Source organism: Protopterus annectens, chromosome 1.part0 (assembly GCF_019279795.1).
Source record: "Protopterus annectens isolate FY-2018-M chromosome 1.part0, PAN1.0, whole genome shotgun sequence".
NCBI classification, from domain to species: domain Eukaryota; kingdom Metazoa; phylum Chordata; order Ceratodontiformes; family Protopteridae; genus Protopterus; species Protopterus annectens.
Window position 1 is genome coordinate 1,607,687,043 of NC_056725.1, and position 21,511 is coordinate 1,607,708,553.

Genomic DNA, 21,511 nt, shown 5'->3' on the forward strand with positions numbered 1-21,511 from the left:
AAGATAGTGACGACTGTTTAAGGCAGAAAGAAAATAATATAAGGTGATCCAATATGTTTAGGAAATGTAAATGGGTTAGGACAGGATGGGAATGATGAAAGTTAAGAACAGAAGAGAATCTTCAGAAAGAATAAAATTAACGTGAGTGGTACTTGTTAGGGATTAATAAAATGGGATGGGCTGGGACATAGAGATAAAGCAAATGCCATTGTTGATGGCACAAGAAGTCAAAACCAACAGTGCACAGAAATGAAAGAATCATAAAGTGCAGACTGAAGTTACAGAGAAGATGGGGTTCTGTCCATCAATTTTAGAATAATGTGCATGTTCATTTGAGACAGCAGAATGAAAGGGGTTGTCAAAAGTGTTAGTGAAGATATGAAAATGTATGGACATGACATAAGTTAGATTTGGGGAAGATAGCTATTATGGGGGAGACCTTACGTACATGAGTGAGAGACATGGTTGACTACATGTCCCTCTGTATACAAGACCGGCTTAATTTTAACAGTTCAGCTTTATAAAAACCATGAAAAATGGCAAGTATCCTGTTTAGGACAAAAAATGGTTTCTGACTTTCCTCCAATGGCTGCATGAAACAATTATTTCATATGTGATATGAAACTATAAGAACAATAAATTCTATAGTAAGCTCATATTTTGAAAACAAAGTGAAGTACAGTCATTTGCATTGTTTACTGGCATAGGTTGTTCTGCAAAATTACCCATTTCCATTAAAAATGTCCCAGTTTCATATTCTGAATAGATGGTAACCTAATAGAAGGGGGGAGTATAAATAGTCCAAGATATCCAGATAAGGCAATATAGAATGGAAAGCATGAATGATTACAGTATAATATCAGAGGGGTAAAAATGAGAAATTTTCAGAAATTGTTTGGTTTGGGAAATCATGAGTTAATGTGGGAGAGTAGCACAACAGGTCTGAATGCCTTTTGCAACCCAAAAGTAGGAATAGGAGCATCTGACTAATCATTGGCTGTACTCTTGCCACTCTCCTAGATAATTATTAACCCACTTCTATTCCTGTTCTCATCATAACTATTATCCTCTGTTGTCTTATTTGTCTTGTCTTAAAATATTCCAGTACTGTATTGTGCAATGGCTTGGTTTGTACTATTGCTTGTATTGCTCTATCAATTGCACTGTATATATGCCTGCATTCTTTGCAAGAATTGTTGTTTTGTACTACTGTGGAGCTTTTCTCCCCGGGTCTCTGCTGAAACCAGGCCCCTGTCCCAGTCGGACACTACCCGATAAACAAATTTAATAAATAAAATTAATAAAATTAAAGGGGTTCACAAAATATGAAAGTTAGGCTATTATAAATGAAATAAATTGAAACACATAAACAAAACTAATTAAATAATGCAAATTTGAAAGTAGAAAAATACAACAATGTTGCTGTTATTTTAAGAACACACTGCATGTGGGAGGGAATTTATATCTGATTCATTTACAAGTCTGCGAAGATAAAACCACAATGCCTAGATCTCCTGGTGAACTTTATGGCCTTTGTACATCTTTTGTTTTACATCCTGATTCTAAATTCCTTGTAATTTCCCTTCATCCCTATAGCATATGGTATGAGCTGAGCTGACTAAAATGATAGGTTTGGGCATCAAGTGCGTTAGAAGTTTCCTGCTGCTGAAGAATACTCTACTCTAAGACTTTCAAGGATTGAGGATCAGCTTGTGCTGTTACTTTGCTGGGAAGATAAGTTCCTTTGTGGACAAAAAAAAAACTTCCATTAAAAAAAAGTTTAATTAATAAAACTTCCCTGTTAATTTGAAGCTAAGAGAATATGAGAGCTGACCAGCTTGAAAAGCCTTCTAGCTTGTCAGTGGGAGTGTCAAGCACTAGGTAGGCTATCTATCACAAGAGTAGCGGTTTCTGGCCCAGAAATTGTAGTTTATTGGCCGTTTGGGCAGTTTTTCCATCTCCTTCAATATTCTGGTTCAAAAGCCTGCATTTGCACTTTTCCCGTCTTTCCTGTAAGTATTCTAGTGCAGATGCAGATTTGCTGTATCCAGGACTGTATGTAAGCTTCTGAGCCCCACAAGCCTTTCTGTATTGAAGGGAAGCTTTCTAGATTATCAGTAGGAGTGGTAAGCACTAGATAGCCTATCTACCACAAGACAAATGGTTTCTGGCCCAGAAATTGCAGTTATTGACCGTTTGGGCAGTTTTCCATCTCTTTCAACCTTCTGGTTTAAAAGCCTGCATTTTTGCTTTTTTACTGCCTTTTCTGTAACTAGTCTAGTCCAGATACAGATTTTCTGTATCTAGGACTGTTTGTAAGCTTCTGAGCCCACCCAAGCCTTTTTTCTGTGTTGGAGGGAAGCCTTCTAGCTTATCAGTAGGAGTGGTAAGCACTAGGTAGCCTATATACCACAAGAGGAATGGTTTCTGGACCAGAAATTGTAGTTTATTGGCCATTTGGGCAGTTTTTCCACCTCTTTCAACTTTCTGGTTTAAAAGCCCACATTTGCACTTTTCCCACCTTTCCTGTAACTAGTCTAGTCCAGATACAGATTTGCTGTATCCTGGACTATATGTAAGCTTCTGAGACCCCTGAGCCTTTCTGTATTGGAGGGAAGCCTTCTAGCTTATCAGTGGTAGTGGTAAGCACTAGATAGCCTATCTACCACAACAGATGTGATTTCTGGCCCAGAAGATGTAGTTTATTGGCCGTTTGGGCAGCTTTTCCATCTCTTTTAACTTCCTGGTTTAAAAGCCCGCATTTTCGCTTGTTTCCCACCTTTCCTGTAACTAGTCTAGTCTAGATACAGAATTGCTGCATCCATGACTTTCTGTAAGCTTCTGAGCAGTGCCAAAGACTGCTCTTCAATTTTTCCCCTAGATGTGCTAGTTCTCTCCCCTCCTGCACTTTTACTAGCTTATTATTCTACCACTTTACCAGACTTCTTGTAGCAATTATTGTAGCACACAAAAGTGCTACCAGCACTAAACGTTCTACAAGGGAACAGCTCCAGTGCTTGTCATTAATGATCACCCCTCCAGGCATGTCTAAAGGTCAGTTCTCTGTGGTTTCTCCTATTAACCTGGTGAACTTCAGCATCCTGAGGCAATGGAGCAACTGCCTCATGTACCGGCAACCCTCTCCTCTTACCTTCCAACATTCAGACTTGCAAGAGATGCACTTATATATCCAAATTGGAAGCCACGCACACTCCAGCCAAGACTGGAATAGCTGGTCAAGTGGAGAATGTCAACACTTGCACCACATGACATGGAACACATAGCCCTCCAGAACACACACCAGCACTGCCTTCACATAAAAACACAAACCACACACCCACCTTGCCGAGGCTCTCAATAAAAATCTACCCAAACAGCAGAGACCTCCAAGGCAGTAACGCACTCGACCACCTCAACACAACACTAATCATGAGACACATAACTCTCCTAAACAGTGTGGCCCTCAATCAAAGCCCCTAAGGCAAAACAGCATGCCCAACACACCAGTCAAGAGTGACTCAATAGTGAGGCGCACTGATGTCCCACTCACTAGGTTGAATAAGGAGAAAGTAACAGTAAGCTGCCTGTCACGTGCTAGGATCCACCACATAATGCACGCACTCAGGTCTCTCAACAACAGGCACAAATATGACTCTGCCATTGTACATGTGGGTGTGAATGACCTGACACATACCTCCCTGGACTACATGAAAAGAGACATGGAAGAGCTCTCAGATTATGTAGCCCAGGTGGGTATGGCCCTTGCCCTGAGCAGCATTCTAACATCACCCAGAATGATACCACAATAGAAGCAGAAAATGACTGAACTCAACAATTGGCTAAGTTTCTGGTGTCATTCTAAGGGGATCCAGTATTTGTCTGCCTGGGATGATATGATTGACAGACCTCAATGCTTTGCCAGAGATGGCCTGCATCTGTCACCCCTGGGCTTCTGGATACTGGCCAAGGGTGTTCCACCTATATGGTGCCTTTTTTAGGTGGTGTTCCAAAGACCAAATTACCACCATAACAGCTACAAACAAATGCAATCTGAGGGTCATCCTGCTCAATGCTAAAAGTCTAAATCTCAAAATGCACTCATGCAAAGCACTCCTTAAAATGGAGAACATTGACATTTGTGCTGTAACAGAGACCAGGTTCAAGGCAGCAGAAAGCACCCCTGAACTACCAGGCTATAACTCATTCCTCACCTTTTGGCCCCAGAGCTTGGACCAAAGCTTCAAAGGCAGTGGTGTTTCCATATTCATAAAGGATTCATACACTACCAGACTGGTAGCCCAACATAATGCATCAGAGATGCTTCAGGTGCAGCTAACATTGGGTAAGACAGCGATTCATGTCGTAGCCTGCTGTAGGTCCCCAACCTTGTCCCAAGACTCACACTCCACGTTTCTAAGTACCCTGGAAAATATTAGGGTCCAATCTAACACTCTCATACTGGGCAACTTCAACTACCCCTCCATTAACCGGGAAAACTACTCATGTACCAGTACTCTTTCCCAACATTTCCTGGAATTCATTAATTCCAATGCACTGGACCAGCTTGTTCTTACCCCCACTAGAGGTAGCAACATCCTTGACCTGGTCATTACTAACATGGGCGACCATTGCTCTACACCAATCGTCAACTCCTCCCTGGTTAGATCGACCACAAACTAATCACCTTGGAAATCCACATAGCTCCCACCCCTCCTGCAAATGTATCCACCATGAAAAACTTCTCCAAAGCTAACTTTGGGCTCCTAAATACAGAGGTGGCTAACTTCACTGCACCAATGTAAATGGAGAATAGTTGCATGACCAACAAATTATACTCCAATTCACTATATGAAAACGTACACAAATGCATGGATCTCACCATACCAAATAGAACCAAGATGCTCTCCTCCAAAAAAATGATGCCATTCTGGTGGTCCCATGTGTGAAGACTGGTAGAGATGGGTGAAGGCTGCCAGCCTAGTCAAATAGAATTTGATACATCATTCTGGCATTTGTAAATATAAATGTAAAATACAGGCTTGTGTTTTAAATGTAAAGAAATGCTGTTTCAACAATATGGCAACATTGCCATCTGCTGTAAGGAAAACTAAGTCAATCATTTCAAATTTTTCTTTTGAAGTTAAAATTATTTAAAATATGTCCTTTGATCTAGATAGTGGTGCTGAAGAGGCTAGCTGAGCACATTCTTTTTATTGTTTTAACTTAAGAAATAATTACTAGAGTGTACATGTGAAATGTCTTTTACTGTTGAAGCTTCCTGAGCAGGTGTTAGCTTGCTAAATAATGTAGCCTGTTGGCCTGGAAACTCCAGGCTAAGTGTCAAAGAAATGATGTAATGGGAACTAAATGAGAATGATGTAATCTGGGAGGGCCCAGCAGAAATGTTTGTTAGTGATTTTAAAAACTATTGCTCAGAGAGAGACTGTAAGCATTTTGATTTTGGACATCAAACTCAGCACTGCCTTATGCTCTCTTTATGTAAGTAGTATGTTAGAACTGTGTTTTCTCCTAGAAGTAGCCAGGAATTATAAAGATTAGACTAAGTGTTTTTCTGTTATGTCAGAACTGTACTACTGAATTATTGGTTTCTGTGTGATCTCTGAACTCTTGAATAACACAGTGGTGTAGTAGTATTGTCTTGTGTTTGTAGTATTTACTATTAAATATTTTTAAACCTTTTAACTGTGGCTGGTTTATGTAGAGATAAGTTAAGCTCTAGAGTACATTGCATATTTATTTATTTATTATTTATTTGCATTTGTTAACCGGGTTGGTCCAGCTGGGTAAGAATTACCCTTTTTCAGTGGAGACCCGAGGGGAAAAGCCCCAAACAGACATACAAATACATACTAATAGAGACAAATTAACAATATTACAGAGGATTTATAGAGTCTATTGTACAAAGCCACTCTAATAAGCCTTAAGACTGTTTAGTCACACTTACCAATCGGATAATAATTTTGTACAGTAATAACTGGACATCTTTTTAAGAGCCTTTGTGTAGCTGATAATTATTAGCTGGTGGTGGCAGTAATTACTGCCGTATAGTCTGGGTAAAGGGGCCCAGCTGGAGAATCTGTGTCAGCCTTTCCAAGGACTGTCTGTGAAGTTGTATAAATACTTATCTCAAAATGTGTGTGTGTGCGTGTGTATGTGTGTGTGTGTGTGTGTCAGCTAGTTGGGCAGGGACACGAAGCACTGGTTGAACAGAGAGGGCACTGGAGGTTAGCTTGCCAGCGAGGATGAGATTTGGACCCTATAGCTGTGCCAGTGGGGAGTCTTATTGGGGACCTGGGGAGCAGGGGAGCAACCAGCCCCGGACTGACTGTGATCTCTGTGTGCTCTTAAGGGAAATTACACTTTACTGTGTATATTTGTCATCCTTTCCTCATATATGAGATGCCCTCTGTGGTGTTAGTGGTGAGGATTGACACTCCTTGATTGCTGGGCTAGAGCACGGTTGTCACTCCATGCCATAAACAAACTCTACAACAGAAGGAGGAAACTGATGCGGAATAAGGTGAAGTGCCAAGACTGGAAAAACTCCCTTAACAGCCTCAACAAAGAGTTGAGATCCCTCATCAAATCCTCTAAAGCTAGCTATGAAAACAGAATTGCAGCAGATAGTAAAGACAACCACAAGGCCTTCTATTGTTATGTAAAGAATCTCCACGGCAATACCCAGATTTGCTCAGCGCTACTGCACAATGGTACCTCCTATACTGAGCCAGCAGATATTACCAATGTACTTGCTGACAGATTCAGTTCCAACATTACCCCCCCAAGGACCAATCACAATACCAGTAGATTGCCAGACACCCAGTATTACTGTTGCACAGGTTAAAACAGCACTGTCCAAGGCCAAGAATATAGCTTATTTTGGACCTGACAATATCCCTGGCTGTGTTCTACATGAACTAGATAGTGAACTAGCATCTCACCTGTGTGCTCTGTTCAATTACAGCCTCACCTCAGGCTTTGTCCCTGCTGAATGGCACACTGCTACAGTCATCCCAATCCGCAAAGGAGAAATGACTACAGACCACAGGAACTATCATCCCATTACTCTGATGAGTCTGATATGCAAAGCTATATAATGCATCCTCATGGACCTAATAAACAAGGATATAGGAAATCTCCAAACTCTGGATCCCACATGGTTTAGTGAAGGGTAGATCATGCCTGCTGATCTTGGTCAACTTCTTTGAGTCAGCAGAGCTGTGGATGAAGGCAAGGTGGTTCATACAGCCTACCTTGATCTGGCCAAGGCCTTTGATACCATTCCCCACTCAGGAATCATAGAAATGCTCATTAAGCTAGGCATTAACCCCTATATTGCAAATTGACTCAAAGATAGAACTCACAGTGTGAAAGTAGCTGACTCCAAGTCAGACTGCCAACTAGTCATGAGTGGAGTCCCACAGGGTTTGGTCCTGGGTCCTCTCCTGTTTGGTATATACTTCTCTGAAGTCCAGGCCACCACGTAGGGACTCTGGCTAACAAAGTTCACAGACGATTGCAAGTTTGGAGCTATTATTAACTCCCCAAGTGATGTTGACATCCTACAGAATGGCCTCACTGAGAACAATGACTGGTGACAGAACCATGGCCTTAATCTCAATGCCAAAAAAGTGTCATCATCCCCTTTGGGAAAAAACAAGTTCACATGAATTACCACATCAATGGTAGTCCACTGAACACAGAAGGCATTATAAGAGATATGGGAACACAGGTTGAGAGCAACCTCTCTTTCGATGACCACATTGCCACTGTGGTCAGAAAGTCCTTCTATGTGGCACAACTCATTACTAAGAGTTTTGCATCCAGGAAGAAAGATGTCATTGTCTCCCTCTACTCTTCCCTCATAAGGCCAATCATTGAGTACAGTGCCACATTTGGCATGTACCTCACTAGACACCTGCAACAACTGGAGTAGCCACAAACATACCTCACAAAGAGGATTCTAGGCCTTAAACACTTGTCCTATATGGACAGACTCAAAAAACTCCAACTATTTTATTTCTCACATCGCCTACTTAGAGGTGATGTCTGCTTGACTTACAAAGCCATGTCTGACCCAGCTCTGTTAGAAATGCTACATCTAAATAAATCCCAATCCTTCTGCACCACACACTCCAGAGACCTCAACCTCATCACCACAATCAACAGTACGTACTGGAGGGACATGTTCATAACCCAGAAACTGCCCATGCTATGGAATAGACTTCCCATACATGTCAAGCAGAGCACCTTACTGACCCTCTTCAAGAGAAATCTTGGTGAGTGGATGGGTAATAGAAAATTCACCCCAGGGATAACTCTAGTGGCTCTACTCGACAGAGGCTCTGGGAACTAAGGTCGGGTGACACGATGCCAGGGTATTCCTATGGCATGTAAAGCCCCAAGGCCATTAGCCTAGTACACACCTATGAACCTATAATCATTTAGTAAGGAAGTGCAATCTTTATTTTTCATTTGGGGAGACCGATAAGTTGTGCTCATTGATTACTATTCAAAACAGAAAACAAAACACCAAAATGAGATAGCCAAAGTAAACTAATAATCAAAATAAATCAGAACGTTGGTAGCCAGCAACAACCCAGACTAGATCCTTATGAACAACAACATTTTATTGGTGAAGATTAAGCAATGTCGTACTTCCCAGTTGTGGACTTCATCAGCATTTCTCTTTTCAAGTTGCTCCTCCAGGTGGTATGTCCTCTTCACACAAACATTGAATGGTTGTGAGCAGAACTTAATTCAGTTCACTCTCACTGACTTGGAACCCATTAAAAAAGCTTATGCTACAGATGTGGAAGAACCAGAAATCTGAAGTACGTGGAAAGAGAAAGAGATATTATTGACTGGCCAAGAACATCAGCTCAGATACAGAGAGTGGTATCAAACTGTGATCAGTGTAAGAAATGCCATGACAACAATCCAGAATACTTGTTAATGGATAAAGAGTCCATGTTCTATCTGGAAGTGAAAAGAAACATTACTTGCACAGTGCAGGGTTATAATGCCTTCCACACATTTAGACCAACTACTTCACAGGCAGGGACTGAATGTAGAGGTGTTTCTATTTACATCAAAAATAAATATACTTCAAGGCTGGTCACACAGGTCAATGCACCTGAGCTGCTCTATGTTCAAATCATCAAAGGTAAAATCCAGTACCACTTCCTTGCAAGCTATAGGTCCCCCTCTATGACCCAGGAAACACATACCATGTATTTAAACTTATTAGGAACACTAACCATCCGACCCAATACCATATTAATGGATGACTTTAATTACCCCACTATTAACTGGGAATCCTATATGACATCAAACGCACATGCACAGAGATTCCTGGATTTTGTAAACACAAACTCCCTGGACCAAATAGTTAATACACCAACCAGGGATGCAACCATACTGTATCTGGTCCTCACTAATATGTGAGAGTGATGTACACCCCCTACTGTAATGCCTTCCCTGGAAAGGTCAGACCACAAAACAGTCTCCTTTGAAGTAAAAATAAAACCTGGATCCCCAGCTAAACCAGGAATATTCAGGAAATATTCTAAGGCTAACCTCCTGCTATTAAGTGAGAACCTGGCAACATTTCAAGCCCCTATGAACCCTGAGAGCACTTCTGCCTATGCAGAACTGTTCACAGAAACCCTATACAAGCATATTAATAGCTGCATAGAGGGAGCTGTACCCACCAGGAAGAAGTATAGAACTAACTCAAAAAATAAGCCACCCTGGCAAAATCACAAAATCAATCAGATGTATAACAGGAGGAAGAAAATCATGTCAAAAATTAGGAGGTGCAACACCCAGCAGGATAAAAGCACTTTCATTAAACTAAACAAACAACTCAGGACAAATAAAGTCTACCATCAAAGGACAACCACAAAGCATTTTTTAGCTATATCTGTAACCTCAAAGGCAATACACAATTGTGTGCAGAGCTCATTGTAAATGGAGGCACCTATACTGAGGCAGAAGATATAACAAACCTCCTGGCTGATAAATTCAGCTCCAACATTACTCCTGTCTCTCCCCCAACCTTCCTTCAGGAAATATCTTCAGATATAACTTCCCCTGCTATCACTAGGGAACAGGTACTTAATGCTTTATCTAAGATGAAGAACACTGCATGAATGGGCCCAGACAATATCCCAGGATGCCTTCTAAATAGCATGAAACATGACCTATCAGGGCCTCTGGAATTAATATTTAACTGTAGCCTCCAAACAGGCTTCGTTCCTCATGAATGGAGAAAACTAACAGTTAACCCTCTGCACAAAGGTGGGCCATCTACAGACCCTGGAAACTACAAACCCATAAGTCTCACTAGTTTATGTGTAAAGCCATGGAAAGAATTATCATGGATATGATCAATAGAGATACAGTAAACCTCCAGACACTGAACCCAACCCAGTTTGGTTTCGTAAAGGGCAGATCATGCCTACTCAACCTGGTAAACTTCATTGAGAAGGTCAACAAAGCAATGGATGAGAGCAAAATCACTCACACTGCCTACCTTGACCTGGTCAAGGCATTTGACACAATACCCCACTCAGGTATTGTTGACAAATGCAAGAGATTAGGTACAAACCCATATGTCACCCAGTGGATAGCCAACTATCTCACAAACAGGACCCAGGAAGTTAGAATGGGGAGTCCACCTCTACAAAGAGGCCATTCACAAGTGGAGTCCCTCAGGGATCAGTCCTTGGACCACTCCTTTGTGGTATTTACTTCTCAAAAGTCATGGCCAATGTCAGTGATATCTGGCTGAGTAAATTTGCAGATGATTGCAAATTAGGAGCTAAGCTATCACTGAATCTCACACTGACACAAATGTTCTCCCAGAGGGGCTGACAAACAACTGGTGTCAGTGTCATGGACTAAAGCTAAATGCCAAGAAATGCATAATAGTATCCTTTGGGAAGTCATCCATCCCTCGTAACTATCATATTGACAATACAACCCTTATAGATGACCCAGTAGTCAGGGACTTAGGGACACACATAGACAGTAATCTAGCCTTTGATTATCAGTGTCTACAGTGGTGAGGAAATCATTCTATGTTGTACAACTTATAAACAAAGGTATGGCATCTAAGTCCAAGGAAGTCATTGTTCCACTGTATTCAGCATTCATTAGACCTATCATTGAGTACAATGCTCCCTTTGGTATGTACCTAACCAGACATATCCAACAAATGGAATGTCCACAGAGGTTCCTCACTAAAAGAATACAGGGCATAAGTAATATGTCCTATGCAGACTGCTTCAAGGTCCTATCCCTGTATTCTGCCTCATACAGGTTTTTGAAGGGAGATATGCCTGGCATACAGGGCAGTGCCAGACCCCATTCTGATGGACCTCCTGCATATCCACAAAACAAATAGTATGAGAATTACCCATTCTAAAGACTTAAACCTTGCCTGTGATATAAATAGGACCTGCTGGAGAGATAGGTATGTTTCCCAGAGACTACCCCGTCTATGGAACAGGCTCCCCATCCATGGGAAGCAGAGTTCCTCTCTAATTCAATTCAAGTGCAACTCAGACACTTGTTTCCCACCTTTCTGAAGCTAGTAGAGTCCAGTTTTCAGAGTTTGCTGTATCCAGGGCTGTATTGTAGTTTCTGTGTTGCCCATACCTTACTAGGAGAGAAGGAAGTTTCTCTGTTCACCAGTGAGAGTGGGGAGCTTAGAGCAGCCTATCTGTCCCTGGAGGAGTGGTTTTCAGCTCAGAATTTGTAGTTTATTGGCCATTTTGGACTAATTTCTATCCTTTTCATCTTTCTGTTATAAAAACCGCATTTGCAAGATTTTTGCACTTGTATCAGCTCAGCAAGATCCGGCCTAGGTGTCCTGCAGAGTCCTACAGCAGCAGAAGGAGAAAAGAGAGACTTTGGATTGATTAAGTATTTTTTGCCTTGTTTCTTGCTAGTTATTGCTAATTCCACCTAAACGCTCAGTTTCTAACATTTATTGATACTTAAAAAGCTTATTTCAGCTGTTTAATGTACTTATTTATTGTTTGCACTTTTAAAATTGTTTCTGTGAGCATTTAAACTGTTTTAACTGTTGTTGACTACACACTCAAGTGCAATAGCCATTTTACTGTGTTTTAAAGTGCTTATTTTGTTGTATTTGCCTTAACTTCTTGAAAAAACAAAAATACATTAAAAAACCTATATCTTCACTTGTTTCCTGCCTTTCTGAAGCTAGTAGAGTCCAGTTTTCAGAGATCTGCTGAATCCAGGGCTGCATTGTAGTTTCTGTGTTGCCCATAAATTACTGGGATAGAAGGAAGTTTCTCTGTTCACCAGTGAGAGTGGGGAGCTTTGAGCAGCCTATCTGTCCCTGGAGGAGTGGTTTTCAGCTCAGAATTTGTAGTTTATTGGCAATTTTGGGCTAATTTTTATCCCTTTCATCTTTCTGTTATAAAAAACTCTTTGTGCGGTTTTGCGCACCATGCAGCGCCTGTTAGCTAGGGTTAACTATCCCCGGCTCCACAAAGTCTGCTCTTCAGTTTTTCCCCTTATAACTAGTCAGTCTTCCAGCCTAAGTACTCAGACCCGTATCTTCTAGCCCAGCACTTGTTCTAAAACTGCTATAGCACTAAATAACCCCAGCACTCAACCCCTCACATGCCAGGAGGGAATAGTCTATATACTTCCCTACTTGACAAAAGATAACAGTCTTTACTACTTCCCCACTTAACAAAAGAAAACAGTCTTTACTACTTACTCAGGTAAGTCTGAAGGACAGCTCCCGGTGTACTTTCCCGTCGACCTGATGAACCAAGGCATCTTGAGGCAATGTTACAACTGCTTCATGTACACAGACAACCCTCTCCTCCTAACACCAAACACTAATACCTGCAAGAGATGCACTTATACAGTCAATCTAGAGGCAAAGCTGTCTCCAACCAAGACTGGACCAAACAGTCAAGAGGAGAAGGTAAAAACTCACAGCACCCCACTCACTTCACATAGTCTTACTAAACCAACACCTCCAAAACCCACACATGGAAACATCAAGACATATATGGAGGCTCTGAATAAAAATCTAAATCTGCCTAGGCAACAGAAACCTCCAAAGCAGACACACAAGCAACGTGCTTCCACCAACACATACCAAACAACACATAACCCACAAATAGAGTGCCACACAACCACAGCCCATAAGGCAAAGCAACATACCCAACACACTAGTCATAGGTGATGCTATAGCAGGCACACTGACGTCCCACTCACCAGGCTGGACAAAGAGAAGGTTACTGTCAGCTGCTTGTCAGTTGCCAGAATCCACCACATAATGCATGCAGTCAGGTCACTACAAAGCAAGTACAAATATGACTCTGTCATTGTCCATGTTGGTGTGAATAACCTGAGATGTACCTCCCTGGACTACATGAAAAGAGACATGGAAGAGCTCTCCGATATTGTAGCCAAGGCATGTATGATCCTAGCCCTGAGTAGCATCTTGCCTTCACCAAGAATGATACCACAGTACAAGGATAAATTGATCAGCTTCAACAATTGGCTAAGCTTCTGGTGTCATTCAAAAGAGATCCAGTATCTGTCTGCTTGGGATGACATGCTTGACAGGCCATGATGCTTTACTAAATATGGCCTGCACCTGTCACCCCTGGGATTCCGGAGATTGGCCAAGGCTCTTGCCGCCCCCATAGTGCCTTTCTTAGGCAAGGCTTAAAAGACAAACCGACCACCATAAGAACTACAAGTGACAAAAAAATCTAAGGGCAACGCTGCTCAATACTAGGAGTCTAAACCTCAACATGCGCTCACTCGAGGCACTCCTCAAAATGGAGAACATCGATATCTGTGCAGTGACTGAGACCTGGTTCAAGGCTCCCGAGAGCACCCCAGCACTACCAGGCTATAATTCATACCACACGTTTCAGTCACAAAACCCAGACTGAAACACTAAGGGCAGAGGTGTGTCCATATTCATCAAGGATATCCACACCTCCATGCTAATTGCACAACACAATGCCTTTGAGATCATCCAAGTGCAACTAAACCTGGGCAAAAATGCATTCCAAATTGTAGCTTGATATAGATCCCCCACCATGACCCAGGACCAACACTCCTCATTCCTGGGGACATTGGAAAAAATGAGGGTCCAACCAAATACCCTAATAACGAGTGATTTCAATTACCCTTATATAAACTGGGAAAACTACTCTTGTAGTAATCCCCTTGCTTAATGATTCCTGGAATTTGTAAACTCTATTGCCCTGGATCAACTTGCCAACATCCCCACCAGGGGCAACAATATTCTGGACCTGGTCATTATCAACATGGGTGAATGGTGTTCAATGCCCGAGATCAACTCCTCGCTGGTTAGATCAGACCATAAACTAATCACCCTAGATATCCACATCCCAACCCCACCCACACAAAAGGAAACCATCGTAAAAAATTTCTCCAAAGCGAACTTCACGCTATTCAAAACAGAGGTGGCTAACTTTGCGATGCCCCTGTAGGTGGATAATACAGTCACGACTGCTGAATCCTACACAAATGCACTCTACAAGCACCTGCATGAGTGCATGGATCATGCTATCCCTAACAAAATTAAGATGCTATCCTCCAAAAAAAGGAAGCCAGTCTGGTGGTCCCCTGCCATTAACAAACTCTACAACAGAAGGAAGAAACTGTTGCAAAAGAGAGTAAAAACCCATGAATGGGGACAACTCCCTGATGGGCCTCAGTAAGAAGCTAAGATCCCTCATAAAATCCTCCAAAGTGAATTTTGAAAGAAAAATTCCCATGGATTACAAAGACAACCACAATGCATTCTTTAGCTATGTCAAGAATCTCCATGGCAACACCCAGATCTGCGCTGAGCTACAGCAGAATGGCACAAAATATACAGAGCCAACTGATATTTCCAACATTTTGGCAGCTAGGTTCATTGCTAACTTTACCCCCCCCCCCCCCCAAAGGGCCTATAACTATACAAAATGATTGCAGAGCCCCGTTAATCACAAATACACAGGTAAAAATGGCACTCTCTAAAGCCAAAAACACAGCATCCATGGGACCGGACAACATCCTAGGCTGCATCTTACATGAACTCCAAAATGAACTAGTCCCCACATAATCTCCATGTCCAATCACAGCCTCACCACAGGCTATGTGCCCACTGAATGGTGCACAGCAACAGTTATCCCACTCCACAAAGGAGGAGCCACTACAGACCCCGGGAACTATTGACCTATTAGTCTGATAAGCCTGATCGGCAAGGCCATGGAATGCATCATCATGAAACTCATAAACAAAGACATCGGTAACCCTCCAAACTTTGCATGCTACCCAATTAGGATTTGTAAAGGGTAGATCATGTCCCATAAACCTGGTAGACTTCTTTGAAACAGTTACCAAGGCCATAGATGAGAGCAAGGTGGTCCACACAGCCTACCTAGACCTTGCTAAAGCCTTTGATACTATCCCCCATTGAGGAATCATAGATAAACTCATCACCCTTAACAGAAACCCTTATGTCAAGAGATGGGTGGCCAAATGACTCATGGACAGAACCCACACGGTGAGACAGACTCCAGATCCGACTCCAAATCAGTGGCAAGTGGAGTGCCCCAGGGTTCAAGTCTTGGGACCTCTCCTGTTCAGTATATACTTCTCTGAAATGCAAGAAAACACTGAGGGTCTATGGCTAACCAAGTTCACAGATGACTACAAACTGGGTGCCATAATCAATTCCCCTACCAACATAGACATCCTGCAAAAGGGCCTCACCGAGACAGATACCTGGTGTCAAAACCATGGCCTCAAGCTAAATGCCAAAAAGTGCATCATTGTCCCCTTTGCTAAAAGCACGGTACCCATGAATTACCAAACATGGGGAAGTTCACAACACAGAAAGTGTGATAAGAGACATTGGGACCCAAGTGGATAGTAACCTCTACTTTGATAATCATATTGCCACAGTGGTCAGAAAATCTTTATGGCCCACCTAATCATAAAAGGGTTTGCATCTAGAAAAAAGGAAGTCATTGTCCCCCTCTACTCATCACTTATTAGACCCCTCATTGAGTACAATGCCCCGTTTGGGATGTACCTCACAAGACACCTACAACAACTGGAGAGAACCCAAAAGTACCTCACCAAGAGGATTACTGGCCTCAAACAGTTGCCCTATGCCGACCGGCTCAAGAAACTCCAACTCTACTCGTCACGTACAGCTTACTCTGAAGAGATCTCTGCCTGACATACAAAGCTATGTCAAACCCAGAATTGATGGACATGCTCCACTTGAAGAAATCTCAATCTCCCCGAGCTACAAGCTCTAGGGACCTAAACCTCACCACAACAATAAATAGGACATGCTGGTGGGATAGATTCTTGACCCAAAGGCTTCCAATACTCTCGAACAAAATTCCCATCCACATCAAGTAGAGCTCATCATTGGCACTCTTCAAGAAAAACCTTGATGAGTGGATGGGTAATGGGAAATTCACCCCTGGGATCACATCTGTGGCTCTGCTCGACAGAGGGGCAGGAATTTAATCTACATGGGTGGTGAAACCCAAGATACTTTTGACTAGGCTTACTTATGCCCTAGGGCCGATAACCTAGTACCTACCTATGAACCTATAAACCCATGAAACCGGAAATTCATCCCTGGTTCGGCACCCATGTCTCTGATGCAAATAGGTAACCTGTAAATGGTTCATCTCCCAAGCCCATGCTTACAATTATCAAGGGTTTCAGAACTCGTCAGAAATATGGGATGCATGGCTAGGCTTAAAAAGGCCCTTGTGGTCATTAGCCTAGCACCTGTGAACCTATAAGACCTCATCCACCCTCACAGCCTTTCCACCACAGAATGCTGAACTGGCAAAATTCCAACAACTGAGTTTGTCACAGCCTCTTCATAAGAAAAGGAAACCCATGGGATTCAGGAGTATCTCAAGGTTTTCCTTCAATTTCCTAAGAATGCTCACATATGAGATTAAATGTTTATTCCCTTGTCCAGAGCTGCTAGCACAATATCTTAATACCCCTTCCCCTGAGTGACCAGATGGTTTACAAGAAACTCTTTGGAGCCATCCAAACATCATTCCCCATGACTTTGGGAAACATCTCTCTTGTGAGTTCTCTACTCTGTCTGCTGCAGCTGCTGTCTTCTTGACTGATCAGTACTCCTATATTAACATTGCCAGAAAAACTTTGTTAATTCCCTATTAGTCTTTCCTTGCAGACAGTGACCCCCACTGCTGCTACTTCAACTTCTGAGGTACATAATACAGTTTTGTAAATTCCAAACTAGCACAATAATTACTTATATCCACTCAGTCCTGCAGCTAACTTAAAGTAGTACTGCTGTCTCTCACCCTACAAATTCTTAACAACATGTCACAAGCAGTAGGGAAAATGTGTTCCAATTTAACAAATAAAACAAGAAACAAGTAAATCACTTAGCAGAGTTCTAATTCTTTGATAATGTTAATCAGATTTTTGTTTGCATTATTGAGTTTCAATTGCAGTGGGGGCATTCACTGATGCAGTTTCAGAATTAACAGGTGGTGTAGTGTGTGTATTTTGTAAATACATACACACACACACACACACACACACACACACACACACACACACACATATACGTGCACATGTGTACATATACTACTAATTCAGCAAATTAAAAAAAATATTTATATCTCTATCTATATCTATCTATAGATATGGGTTCCCTAAAACCCACTAAAGCAGCAACTTTTCAAATGGAAAAAAAGCTGGTATTGCTGATCAAAAATCAGCTGATAACATGTACCTGTTTGTTTTTTTCAGTGCGAGATCAGGGCACAGTGGGTATTGAAGACTTTGCCCTTTCCCCCATTGTAATATGATATCTGAATTAGTATATATAAGTAGCAGTGGATGCAAACGGGTTTGCTTCTCTGTAAAAATAGATTTTGTGTTCTTTTGAATCATTGTGATCCAAGCCAGACTGTATTTTAATATTTATGATTAGAGGTATTTTAGTGGTATTACAGGTGTTAGAAAATTTTGATAGCTTGAATGTCTTGTCAAAAAACGTATCCCTTTCCTATTTCTGGCACAAGGAAGCAGGTAATGGAATTTTTGGTGTTAGCCCAGTACAATTGAATTCAAGGGTATGCGGTAGGTACATGTTTATACTGTTTGATATATATATATATATATATATATATATATATATATATATATATATATATATAAACCAAGAACAGAATAAATGGCAAATGTTGAAATAAGCCCAGGTTGCCCAGGAAGCTTACATCATGCTCAGATGTCAGCACGTACATCTGCAGTAATGGAGAGCTTATCAGAAATACCTAATGGACAAACTGAAGGGAACGGAGCCAATGCTTTGAATGATACTGCGGCTTCTTTTGGGGTAGCTCGCCTTGGAGATAGCAGTAAGGGGACCGATAAGGATGTTTTGCTTAATTTTTCGCTGCACAGTGACCTGGAGGAAGAGTTCCTTAGGGAAGGAGCTAAACCCAAACGAGCATTACCTACTTGGACTTACTCGATAGCGGTGACTTATACAGGTACTGAAGGCAGGAATCTGCCTAGTAAAAGTAATAAAGTGAATTCTGACAACGTAGTCAAAGGCAATTGCATTATTAATGACTTTTTTAATAGTATCTTTGAATTTCATTTGCATAATGATGCTGGTGAAGCGCATATTGATTCGCACAAGGAAAACGAAAGTTATATTGAAAATGGATCTTTTAAGGACATGATTTATTCCTTAGGGACGACATTGGGGGTGGTAAAGTGTATTAAACTGGACAATGCTTACTTATACAAGTGTTTGCAATATAAAATTGTGCCAGTAGGACTAAGGTTTTTTAAAGCGCCAGTTGGGATTCTTTTAAATGAACAGTCTCGTAATGAGTTTAATACATTGTTTGATATGTTTGGTTTTGAATATATGAAAATGCTCATAACGTTTAATGATGAGAAGTTATGCCATGTACTTAATGAAGTTGAAAAGCTGAATGATGCTATTATTAATGATCTGTTGTTTACTCAATGGCATAAATTATATGACAAACAATTTGATGTTGTTAACAAGATTGAAAAAGTATATAGGAGGAAGTGTAAAAAATACAGAGGGATCTGGACCAATATAAGCAGCATAAAGTATATGAATGTTAGGATACAAATAGTGAAAATCATTATATAAATGTGCAAGATCATAGAGGTAATGAATATGAGCAACCTTCACATACATATGGTGACAGTGTTAGTACAGGAAGCAATAGGGCATTTATTTGGAAGGTTTGGTCAAACCAGAAGTTCTCCCAGATAAGGAAAGATTGGAACAGAGACCAGGAGGGATCATACCCACAATATTGGAACACAGCTTACCCCAAATGGGGCAAACAAAAGGGGCAATGGAAACAAACCAACCCAAAATGGGTCAATCAGAAAGGGCATTGGAAATAGCCAAAAGGATGGATAAAGGAATTGCGATTTCACATAATACAGATGGGATTGTACAATGTTTGGGTAATTCTAAAATTTATAATTACACTAACTATAAGTTGGAACAATGGTATTTCAGCCTTTTAGCCAGAGGTATGAAATATATACCAAAGACAACTTTCAATGTTGTTGATACCTTGATTGAACTTAAGCTTTTTGTGAGGAAGCTTAATTTGGCAGTATATTTTAATGGTAAAATGCCCAGAAAAGGTAGTGAGTTTAATAATGGGCAAGATAGAGCACTAAGAAAAAGAAGTACATTTGTTCCCCACTACACACCCCAGTATTGCTACTTATGAAAAGGTGGTTACTAGAGAGTTATATAAGATGCAACAGCATGTAAAAAGCAAAAAAAAGTAAAAAATAATCTGACTATGGAGGAAAGTGAAGTTTTGCAAAAACTTAAAAAGGACAACAACATAAGGGTTATGAAACCCGACAAAGGAGAGGCTGTGGTTATATATGATTCTATGGAGTATGTGAACAAGATGTATGAGATTTTCCATCAGACTGGGAATTATAAAGTTGCATCTATTAATGAGATACATATTGCATATAGATGTATAGACATGTATTTAGAAGAATATCATATAGAGAAAAGAATCACTACAGAGACATACAATTTTATGAAAGTAGAGCATCTCATTTTAGCCACTATAGTGGGTATACCTAAGATCCACAAGAATATTAAAGATCCCCCCTTTAGACCTGTAGTGTTGGGTAGTCAGTCTAAGACATTTCCTATAGGGGTAGTGATTGACAGAAGATTAAAATACATTTATAATAGGGTCTCACATATTACTAAATACTCTTGGGACTTTTTGAGTAGATTAACAATTGAATTATGAAAAAAAAGTTATTATATATCACTATTGATGTGGTTGATCTTTTTTCTTGTATTCCCAAGCAAGAAGGATTAAAAGCCTTTTGTAATAGTATTAGGAAATATAGTGACTTGGACTGGGACAGTGTTAGCCTTTTAGTTGAATGTATGTCTATTGTATTGGATCATAATTACATTTTTTATGAAGGCGAACATTACAGGCAAACTAGAGGGTTAGCGATGGGAGCCGCTTGTGCTCCCATCTTTGCCAACCTGGTTATGCTTGATTGGGAAAATACACATGTCTTTACTAGTGAGTATATGTGTAGTATTAGATACTACACACTTGCTTTTTGGATGATATTTTCATCCTATGGTATGATTCCTTAGATAGATTTAAACAATTTATGGAATACATAAACAATACTAGTGTATATTTGAAATTTACTTACAATTATAATTTAAAAAGTATAGCATATTTGGATACTTTGATAAGTCACACACCTACAGGCTTTAAGTCTCGTATTCATAGAAAAGAAACATTTAGTAATACCTACTTGGAATATTCTAGTAACCATCCAAGAGGTTTAGTGAGAAATATATTGAAAGGACAGTGTATTCGAGTGGCCCGAATGACATCACAAAATGAGGATATGGTGCAGGAAATGTATTATATTGCAGAAATGTTTAGTGAAAGGGGATACCCCAAAGGGTTAATTTATGATATCACTAGATATGTTATCAGAGAATGGGGAGGTAAATATAAACCGTTGCTTGGTATGGGAATGGTACAGAATTTTTCCCACGGTGCAACTAATCACAACGACAAACATTTTAATTGTGCTTACATAGTTGAATATGGTCCTTATGTTAATGAGGTTAAGAAAGTCATTACGCATAAATGGAACATCCTTACGACTAATGAAAATATTATACAAATGTGGGAGAGACTCCAGTTTTTGTGTACAAGATAGGACTGAACTTAAAAAGTTTGGAATAGTGTGGAGAGATCACTATGATGAATAATAGGGTGGGCCACACTAGAATGTGTGGGACATGTGGACAATGTCATGCCATACTAGAGGATGACAAAATAGTTTTGGCAAATAAGGACAGAACAACTGTTAC